The sequence below is a fragment of the Natrix helvetica genome, assembly GCF_964273705.1.
Source record: "Natrix helvetica genome assembly, chromosome: 2".
Taxonomy (NCBI): domain Eukaryota; kingdom Metazoa; phylum Chordata; class Lepidosauria; order Squamata; family Natricidae; genus Natrix; species Natrix helvetica.
Window position 1 is genome coordinate 8,323,167 of NC_138552.1, and position 10,698 is coordinate 8,333,864.

Genomic DNA, 10,698 nt, shown 5'->3' on the forward strand with positions numbered 1-10,698 from the left:
AGAGCAACAAAAATGATTAGGGGACTGGAGCTTAAAGCATATGAAAAACAATTGCAGGAACTGGGTAGGTCTAGTTTAAAAGAAGGAATAGGGCTGACATGATAGCAATGTTCCAATATCTAAGAGGCTGCCCCAAAGAAGAGGGAGTCAAGCCAATTCTCCAAATCGCCTGACGGCAGAAGAAGGAGCAATGGATGGAAACTCATCAAGGAGAGAAGCAACCTAAAACTAAGCAGAAATTTCCTGACAATGCAAACAATTAAGAAGTGAAACAACATGCCTCCAGAGGTTGTGGGCGCTCCTTCGCTGGAGGTTTTTAAGCCATGATTGGGCAGCCATTTGTCTGAAATGGTATAGGGCCGTGATGGCGAACCTATGGCACGCGTGCCACAAGTGGCACGCAGAGCCATTTGTCAGGGCACGCAAGGCGCTGCCCTGTCAGCTGCCCTGTCCCTCCCCCCGCCCGTCCACACATCATCAAGATGAATAGAGAAAGGAGGAATTCTGGGAGTTGAAGTCCACAAGTCTTAAAGCTGTCAACTTTGAACACCCCTGGGTTTTTTTTTCTAAAGGGTTAGGGGTGCAAGGGTCTTGTAACTTGACAGCTTTAAGACTTGGGTGCTTCAAATGCCAGAGTTTCTGAGCCAACATTTGGGTTGCTAAGCAGGAGCGTTGTTAAGTGAGTTTCACCACATTTTACAAGTAGGCCACGCCCACCCAGTCACATGGCTGCCAAGCCACTCCCACCTAGTCACATGGCCGGCAAGCCACTGCCACAAAGCAGGCCACACCTACAGAAGAGGTTCTAAAAAATTTTGAAACCTACCATTGTTTCCAACCCTGTTCTTCTGTTCTTCTAGTGTAGTGATAGGGAACCTTTTTCTTACGGCATGCCAAAGTTGCATGCACGTGCGCAATCTCCCCACCCAGCTGCGCATGTCTGCAACCACCCAGCACATACATGTGCAACCCTACCGTATTTTTCAGAGTATAAGACGCACCTTTTCCCCCCAAAAAAGAGGGTGAAAATCTGGGTGAGTCTTATACACTGAAGATAGCATTTTTGTCTTCCCAAAACTCTGCCCTTTGCAAAAATGGACATGCATAGCCTTTAGGAGCCTTCAGAGTGCTCCTGGGGTCTGGGGAGGGAAAAATGAGCAAAAAAAATGTACCGTTTCTTGCTTATTTTGACTCCCCCCCCAGCCCCCAGGAGCCTCCTAAAGGCTATGCATACCATTTTTTGATTAAAAATGGGCCTCTTTTCGTGAAAAATGGGCCATTTTGGGGACGTCTACAGAGTGCAAAAACTTTTTTTTTTTAAATTTGCCTCTTCAAAATCTTGGTGTGTCTTATACTCCGAAAAATACGGTACCTTCCCTACCAGTTCGCAAATGTGAGCTGCTTGCCAAACCCCCAGAAAACCATGGGAAGGAGAGGACCAGGTGCAGGTATGATACCTTTAAAAATGGGCCGTAAGTTCATTTTAGGGACTGCTGTAACTTTTAGTGGTTGTTAAGCAACTGGTCATAAGTCAAGGACTAGCAATAGCAATAGCAATTAGACTTACATCATCATCATTGTTGTCTTTTAATGACCCCATAATCCCTTTCAGGGTGGAGTCTGGATAACCGAATGGAGCTACCAGAGTGTTTTAATGGCTGGATGCCCTCCCTGTTGCCAATGCGGAGTTTTGTTCAGCAGATATAGTCTCAGTGTGCACGGAGAGAGAAATCCTGTTGATTTTCTGCCTCTACCTAGGATCGAACTCACAGCCTCCTCCTGATTGTGAGGCAAGAGCTACACCTCTAGGCCAGTGGTGAAACTCAAATTTTTTTACTACTGGTTCTGTGGGCGTGGCTTGGTGGGCGTGGCAGGGGAAGGATACTGCAAAATCCCCATTCCCTCCCCACTCTGGGGCCAGCCAGAGGTGGTATTTGCCAGTTCTCCAAACTACTCAAAATTTCCACTACCGGTTCTCCAGAACCTGCTGAAATTCACCCCTGCTCTAGGCCGCTGCACCGCTCCTTTCGCTTAGACTTATATACCGCTTCATAATGTTTTACAGACCTCTCTGGGTGATTTACAGTGTCAACCTATTGCCCCCAACAATCTGGCCCCTCATTTTACCGACCTTGGAAGGATGGAAGGCTGAGTCAATCTTGAGTCAGTCAAGATTACCTGTACGGAAGGCCCATTATTGTCCAGCTCTGGGTAATAAAAATGACACACAAATTTGCGAAGCGTTCCATATTTTTTGCCTTTGGAAGTTCTGTGGAGTTAATCACTCGAGACTTTCAAGAAGAGACTGGACTGCCATTTGTCAGAAATAGTGTAGGGTCCCCTGCTTGGGCGGGCAGGTTGGACTAGATGACCTACAAGGTCCCTTCCAACGCTGTTAATCTGTTAATGCTCTATTAAAGTATCTCTTGTCCATACATGTCTTTCTCAAAGACACCTAGCTGGCTATAGGTGACATGGACCCTGGCCTGGTCCAGTATCAAGGCTCCCTTGAGCTCCTGGTGTTCCACAAGAAGTCAACAGCTTGTCCCAAAGATGGTTTTTTTCAAGAGGCAACTGGACTTTCTGGTTTTTCTTTGAAGACATTTTGCTTCTCTCCCAAGAAGCTTCTTCAGTTCTGACTGGATGGTGGGCAGGGCCGGATTTTCCTATAGGCTAACTAGGCTTCAGCCTAGGGCCTCAAGATCAAGAGGGGCCTTTTATTTTTATTTATTATCCGTGCCACATTTTTTATAAAGGTTAGTACCAATTACAACATGTTTCATTTAATATATTGATATATATATCACAGTAATGATGTATTTTATTATCTCTCATGTAAATTTACAAACTTAAAAATGGGAAGTGAAAGGGAATAAGTGGAATAGCCTAGGGCCTCTTTTCATCTAAATCCGGCCCTGATGGTGGGGAATGGATGGATTTATTCCTCCACCATTCAGTCAGAACTGAAGAAGCTTCTTGGATGAGAAGCGAAACGTCTTCAAAGAAAAAAACCAGTTGCCTCTTGAAAAAAGCACCTTTGGGACAACCGCAACCTGGATGACTGAGAATCTCCATAGACAGGTCAATCGCTTCTTCTCTAAACACCACTGCCCTCTGGTGGCAACCTGGGGCTTGTGAAGACCAGAGATTGACTAAGTGCTGAGATAATTTGACCTTTAGCAACCAGATGATGATGATATGATGATGATGAAGAAGATGACATCCATTCAGATGTGTCCAATTCTTGATAGTTTTATGGGCCAGGTCTTCCCATCTTGCACTGCTTCCTTGAGTTGTTCTATGCTCTGGCTGGTGTCAGCTTTGATGGAGTACCAACCATGTTCTTGGATAGCCTGGTTCCCTTTTACTGCTAACTCTTCCCAACATCATTGCTTTTTCCAGTGAATTCTCCTGCAACGACAGGACCAAAGTAAGTGAGATGCAGACATATCTGACGTTATGCGCTCCACTAATTCCTTGTAAGTCAGCTTTGCTATCCAGAGCAGGGGTCTCCAACCTTGGCAACTTTAAGACTTGGGGACTTCAACCCCCAGAGTTTAGGACTTGTGGACTTCAACCTCTAGGAGTTGAAGTCCACAAGTCCTAAAGTTGCCAAGGTTGGAGACCCCTGGTGTAAAGTAAGAAACCACATGGATAGATTTTAACTCCATGATAACCTGTCCTTCACCTGGCCCTGCAAAGATGGCTCCATTCCTACTGTAACTCAATCCACCTTGCTACTAGTTGTCCTCTTCTTCTCTTTCCTTCCACTTGCTCCATCATTAGAGACTTCTCCAGAGAGGATCTTCATATCATGTGTCCAAAAGTACAGGGGGTCCTCACCTTACAACCATCTGTTTAGTGCCCTCTCGAAGTCACAACGCCACCAGAAAAAGGGACTTATGATGGCTTTCACACTTATGACCACTGCAGCATCCCCCGTGGTCCCACGATCAAAATTCAGACGCTTGGTCCCTGACTCGTATTTATGACGGTTGACCACTGACTTGTATTTATGACGGTTGCAGTGTCCCAGGGTCTTGTGATCAGAATGGGACAATTTGCCAACTCGCTGTGCCCAACTCGCCATGGCCAATTCAGAGTGTGACAACTGGCCAGGGAACAATGTAACAATTATATTTCATTATTTAACATAAAATTTTAAAAATATTTTATTTTTCGCAATTTGCATTTCATTATTTCCCTCATTTTGCATCCTTTCTTTCCTCTATTTCTTTGATATCACTTAAAAAGCCATGTTACTAATTTAACACCTGTAGCGTTTCACTTAACAATCATGGCAAGAAAAGTCATAAGATGAGACAAAACTCACTCAACAACTGTCTTGCTTAGCAATGGAAGCGTTGAGTTCCATTGTGGTCATAAATCGAGGACCACCTCTGCATTTTTTGTCCTCAGGAACACACACAATGGGGTAACACAGCAGGATGTCAGTGGTCCAAGTAATACACCGATCGCAAGAAAAATTCCAAGGCAGATAGATTCCTCAAATAATAGCTTTATTGGATATACCATATTGGCACAGATCTGGTGAAAACCGACTCTGAAGTTTCCCGCAGTTTTCACCTAATTAAAAGTAAAAGTTTTTCCCTTTCCCCAAACGATCAGTCACATGGTCTAATTGGAGTGCCGTCCAGTTGCCGGGTAATATCACTCCTCCTCCTTCTGACCAGGCGTGAGAATGTCCTTGGTTCTCAAGAGAAAGTATTTTGCTTTGGCTACAAAACCCCACTATCTGTATTCCCCCCCCCCCCGCCTATCCCTCAGCTCCAGTGTGGCAACACTGAAGTGGCAAAATGGTGTCGGCCAGGTCAGCTTCAGGGTGGACACAGGACTTTGCGGGTTTGCCTTCCCGCAATTAATGGGCTGCTCATAATGAAGACAACAAACAAGGTTTCTTGATACACGAGTGGCACAGAACGTTATCTGGACCCCTCTTTTATTAAGAGCGTATAAGGAAATAAAAGCATTCTAATTTATTATTGGTTACAATAAGCATTTCTGCCTAAATATGGTTATATTTAGCTCTACCGGCTTAAGCGCTTTTACCACGTGTTTCCTATGCTGCTAGTAACTTCCTCAGTTTGAAAGTCCCTGTTAAGATGGTTTCGATATTACTTTAGCTTTGCAAGCACAGCTTTCTAATTTGGGTCCTCCCAGTGGGCATCCATCTCAACCCGCATTTACTACTCAATTTATTCCAGTCCCAAATTCCATATATGTGTTCCAATCAGGAAAACTGATCTGCACATATACCATGGCGACCTTGTTCCCACAGGACTTGGCTGGGGGAATTTAAACATCGAGTGCCTGTCGTCTAACAAATTTACTCTCAGCCTGGCTTAAAAATAAGAAGTAGATTGGCTTATTCATTCCGTGGCTTTTCTGCTCAGCGGTCCATGATGACCATTTTCCTTGAAAGTCATTGGAGCAGCCAACTTCCCTCATCTTTTCCAGGGTAAGAAAAAAGTCCCTCTGCCTCTATTCTGCAGAACGCGGGAGGACAGGCTGAGGGAGCGTGGAGTGGATCCGATCAATCCAGTCAGGAAGCACGATTTTTAGGGGAAATGGCTCCTAAGATGGCAAGCCACCCGTTTTTTCTGGCATGCCTGCTTTGCCTCTTTGACCAAGGTAAGAACATTTGCATGGGAAACATTTCTTGACCTGATAGCAGTCTTCCCATTTTTTTAAAAAAAAAACGTTTTTTATTTTTCTTCTCTTACATAGTTACAGCTATACATTCACCTAGTAATCGTTCTTATTTATCTTTATCACTTTTGCATATTTGTTTTTCCATATAAAAGGTTAATATATACATTCTGGGTTGCTTTGCTTACCATCCCCTACACCAGGGGTGTCCAAACTTGGGAACTTTAAGACTTGTGGACTTCAACTCCCAGAATTCCCCAGGCTGGGGAATTCTGGGAGTTGAAGTCCACAAGTCTTAAAGTTCCCAAGTTTGGACACCCCTGCCCTTCACCTATTTTATTTTTTCACCACTCTATTTTTCTTTTCGCCCTTCCTCCCTTCTCTACTTCCCTCTTTCTCTTTCTTTCTTCCCTTGCCTCCTCCCTACCCCTCTCTTCCTCTTCCCCCTCCTATCCTCTCTCTTTCTCTTTATATCCCTTCCTTCTTTCTTCCTTCTCTTACCTTTCCTCTCTTCTCCTCTCCTCCTCTCTTCCGTTCCTTTTCTGTGGCTGTGGTTCTCTCTTTTCAGCTCTCAACTGGTATATTTTCGGGATAGTATTCCCGCAAACCCGGATATTAAGGTGACCAACCGTCCTCCTTTAGGGAGGACAGTCCTTCTTTTGTAAGTTCTGTCCTCCCTCGAAAAGTGTCCTCCTACATGTCCTCTTTTTCGATATTTGAAGACTAATCTGTTGCACGTTATGTGACGTATTTGTATTTGACATGACAATTCATCAAGACTATATAGTGCGGTATAAGACGCGATTATGAGACGCATGCGCTCCGCACGGGAGACCTTGAGAGAGAGCGCCGCATGCAAGTGGCTTTGTTTACTTCTTACCAAAACACAACACGGCACATACGCATGCAGTAGACTCACGGCACGTCGGCAATTGAATGACTCATGGTAATTATTTCTTTCTCAGTGAATATTCAATTATACAGAGGTAAGCAATGTTCCCTCTAATTTTGTTTCGATGTGAGCAGAAAAGTATAGTGTTTGAGCGGCACATTTTCATGTCTGAGCACCTGAATTTTTTTCACAGATGTCACCTAAGACAACAACGAAATCAGTATTATTTGAAATTCAAAGTTATGTTTCTTCAAGGTACCCGCTTAATTAAAAGTGTTATATAATATCAGTATCACTTAACAACGCTCCTGCTTAGCAACCAAAATGTTGGCTCAGAAACTCTGGCATTTGAAGCACGCAACTCTTAAAGCTGTCAAGTTACAAGACCCTTGCACCCCTAACCCTTTAGGAAAAAAACCCAGGGGTCTTCAAACCTGACAGCTTTAAGATTTGTGGACTTCAACTCCCAGAATTCCTCCTCCAGTCATGTTGGCTCAGGAACTCTGGCATTGAAGTGTGCAAGTCTTAAAGCTGTCAAGTTACAAGATCCTTGCACCCCTAATCCTTTAGGGAAAAAAACCCTAGGGGTCTTCAAATCTGACAGCTTTAAGACTTGTAGACTTCAACTCCCAGAATTCCTCCTCCAGTCCTGTTGGCTCAGGAACTCTGGCATTTGAAGCATGGAAGTCTTAAAGCTGTCAAGTTACAAGACCCTTCCACCCCTAGAAAAAAAACGCAGAGGTCTTCAAACTTGACAGCGTTAAGACTTGTGGACTTCAACTCCCAGAATTCCTCCAGTCATGTTGCAGCGACATCATCTGCGTGGATCTGCTCCATCATTGCTTTCTTCATTGTGGGCAGGGCTGCTGCTGAAGATGCCGATGAGCTGCTACCTCCTCCTCCTCCAACAGCACCACCAGATTTGCTCCTGAGCTCAGCGCTGGGTTACCCCTGCCCGCTCCTCATCCTCCGTGCTTTTGAGGAGCCATGAGGCTTTTTTTCCCCTGCTTCCCCCCCCCCCCGCCTTCCTACTGTCTCCCGCAGCCTCATGGCTCTTCAAAAGCACAGCGGAGGAGGAGGAGGGGACAGGGGTAACCCAGCGCTGAGCTCAGGTGCTCCGAGCAGAGGGGAGGTGCCGCTGCCACGCGCAGAGATGCCGGCTGGAGCTTTGGCGGCTTCATCTCAGCCGCAGCGCCGGGCGGCAAATCCGGCAGTGCTGCCTGTTAGAGGAGGAGGAGGAGGTGGCAGCAGTTCTTCCGGTGGCGGTGGGGGCTTTGGGGCTTCACAATTAGCCTCAGTCGCCCCGTGCTCCTCAAAGCAAGTCTGGGAAAGTCCTTTACGGGCGGCCCGTTCTAGCTGCCTGCAAAGGACCTCCCCAGCTTCTGGAGCCTGTGGCAATAGAAATCACTGCGCGGCAGTTGAAAACTGCTGCGCGGTGTTTTCTTGCCACCTGCGCAGCCGCGCAGCCGCACACCTTAGAGGGAACGTAGGAGGTAAGTACAATTCACGTTTTATTAAACAGTTTTTAATGGTGTTTTTTTTACTTCATCGCAAGTATATTGAACAGATATTGAATCTTGTGTTGAATTTTTATCTAAAGAAATGCTAGACATTAAAATAGACGACAATTGTCTCTTTAAAGAAATTAGAAGACTGAATGTATATTTAAATTCTGAAAAATTAATACAATGGGAAAATCAACATGTTGAAATTGATAAAAGATGGGTGGATATTTTCAGCCATTTCAAAAATGAACATATTCCATGTGAACATTTATTTATACTTGTTCAATTTACGTTGTGCTGCCCTGGAACTAATGCAGCAGTTGAAAGAGTTTTTTTCAATTGCCAATGATTTTTCGACAAGTGAGAAATCGAGATTGAATGTTGATCCTCTAGCTGCAGCACTTGCCGTAAAATTCAATATGAAGGATATTTCTTGTTCAGATATTTCCAATATATTGTTAGAAGATGATACATTGACAAAAAATATTAATTCAATGGAAAAGTACTCATTTAAATAATAATTAACAGGCATGTAAGCATAATTACAATATAAAATGTTGCAAATGTTTTTATTATGCATATATCATATTTTAGTGTATTATTGTTGCAATGAATAAAATATTTCTTTTATTTACGATATTTTTTTCCAATTTATTTGTCCTCCTTTTCATTGTAAAAAAGTTGGTCACCTTAGCATTTTGGACAATAGAACGTGTTTTGTCCTCCTTTTCATTGTTAAAAAGTTGGTCACCTTACGGATATAATGTTATGCTTATCCTTTCCTATTCCCTTTTCTTCGCTATCATGTCCTATTTTTTTCTCTAGGTCTCATTCTTGAAGATATACCTTTACATTAATACTTTATTTTCTATTTTCCCCCTCCCCCCCCCCCCGTTCCATTTAATAGTGTACCATCTGGGTTCTAGATCTCTCTCTCTCTCTTGCTTTCTTTTCTGGATTTCTTTCTCTAAACCAGTCATAAAATCTTCCCCGTGTCTTGAAGTACACCGATTCCTCTTTATCCTTTATTAGCAGACTTCCAATATTTGAGGGGCTGCCACAGGGAAGAGGGTGTGTGTGTGTCAACCTATTCTCTGAAGCAACTGAAGGCAGGACAAGAAGCAATGGATGGAAACTAATCAACGACAAGACCAATTTAGGACTAACAAAAATTTTCCTCAAAGTTAGAACAATTAACTAGTGGTACAGCTTGCTTCCAGAAGTTGTGGATGCTCCAATACTGGAGACTTTTAAGAAATGATTGCACAACCCTTTGTCTCTTGGCTGAGCAGGGCGTTGGACTAGAAGACCTCCAAGGTCCCTTCCAACTCTGTTACTCTGAAACTTTTCCCCTTCCCTCCTTCCTTCTATGGATTAAGAGATATTTTACACATTGGTTGGTTGTCCCATCTGTGATTTCCCCCCCTCCTGCCTCTCAAGATCATCTCCGTATATCTTCCCAAAGGAACATGTGTGATCAATCAGTACAGGAGTGGAAGAAGCCATGGATGGGAGCTCATGAAGGAGAGGACCAACCTAGAGCTAAGGAGACATTTCCTGACAGTTAGAAACAATTAAATCAGTGGAATGGCTTTGTTGGAAGAAATGTCCTTCTGGGTTCTGCTCCAAGTGGGGAAAAAGACACTGGAGACACGGAGGCTGCTTGGAAAGATGGTTTTAATGGTGGACAGGACCACATGGCTTGAGCCCTGAACAGAAAAGGTGATCACATGCTTCAATGTTGGTGGAGAAGAAGAGAAGGGAAGAGAAGGGAAGATGGAGGGGCTTGCTAGGCTTTTTATAACCTGTTCAGTCCCACCTATCTGTTTCTTGTTCCTGTGTAAGAAATGTATTCTGATTGGTTGTCAGACTCACATGGGCCCATGCAGGGGCAACCCTCTAGGCTGAGTTTTGAATCCAGGTTTGGTTGAATTCTCAGATGTCATGTGGTCAGTTGAGTAAAGGCTTATATTATCCTGCCTTATCCCATCACTCTGGAGTTGAAGAGGAGAACTCTTTATTATGTAAAGTGGACTAGCTTGGTCTTCTTAATGGCCCATTGACAAAGTGGGGATGGGGTGGAAGCTGTAGGAATTTACTTTGTGTTTAAAATGTGTTTCTCCCTTTTTTCACATCCAGGAAAATATAATATTCTGCCTTTTCAATATTTCCTAGGATATTTCATTTTTCTGGGAGAGGGCTAGGTGATAACTTCCTACAGCTTAAAATCAGTGGATTTTAAGAGATTGAGTCGCCATTTGTCTGAAATGGTGTAGGGTTCCCTGCTTGAACATGGGGTTGGATTAGATCAGGGGTGTCCAAACTTGGGAACTTTAAGACTTGTGGACTTCAACTCCCAGAATTCCCCAGCCAGCCATGCTGGCTGGGGAATTCTGGGAGTTGAAGTCCACAAGTCTTAAAGTTCCCAAGTTTGGACACCCCTGGATTAGATGATCTCCAAGGAAGGGGTGGGTTTCAAAATGTTTTTACTACCGGTTCGGTAGGCATGGCTAGACGGGGGAGCATGTGACGGAGTGGGCGTGGCAAACTTGACGTCGCTCATGCATACTCAGTCACATGACCCCCTCACCAAGCCATGCCCACCGAAATAGTGGTGAAAAGTTTTGACGG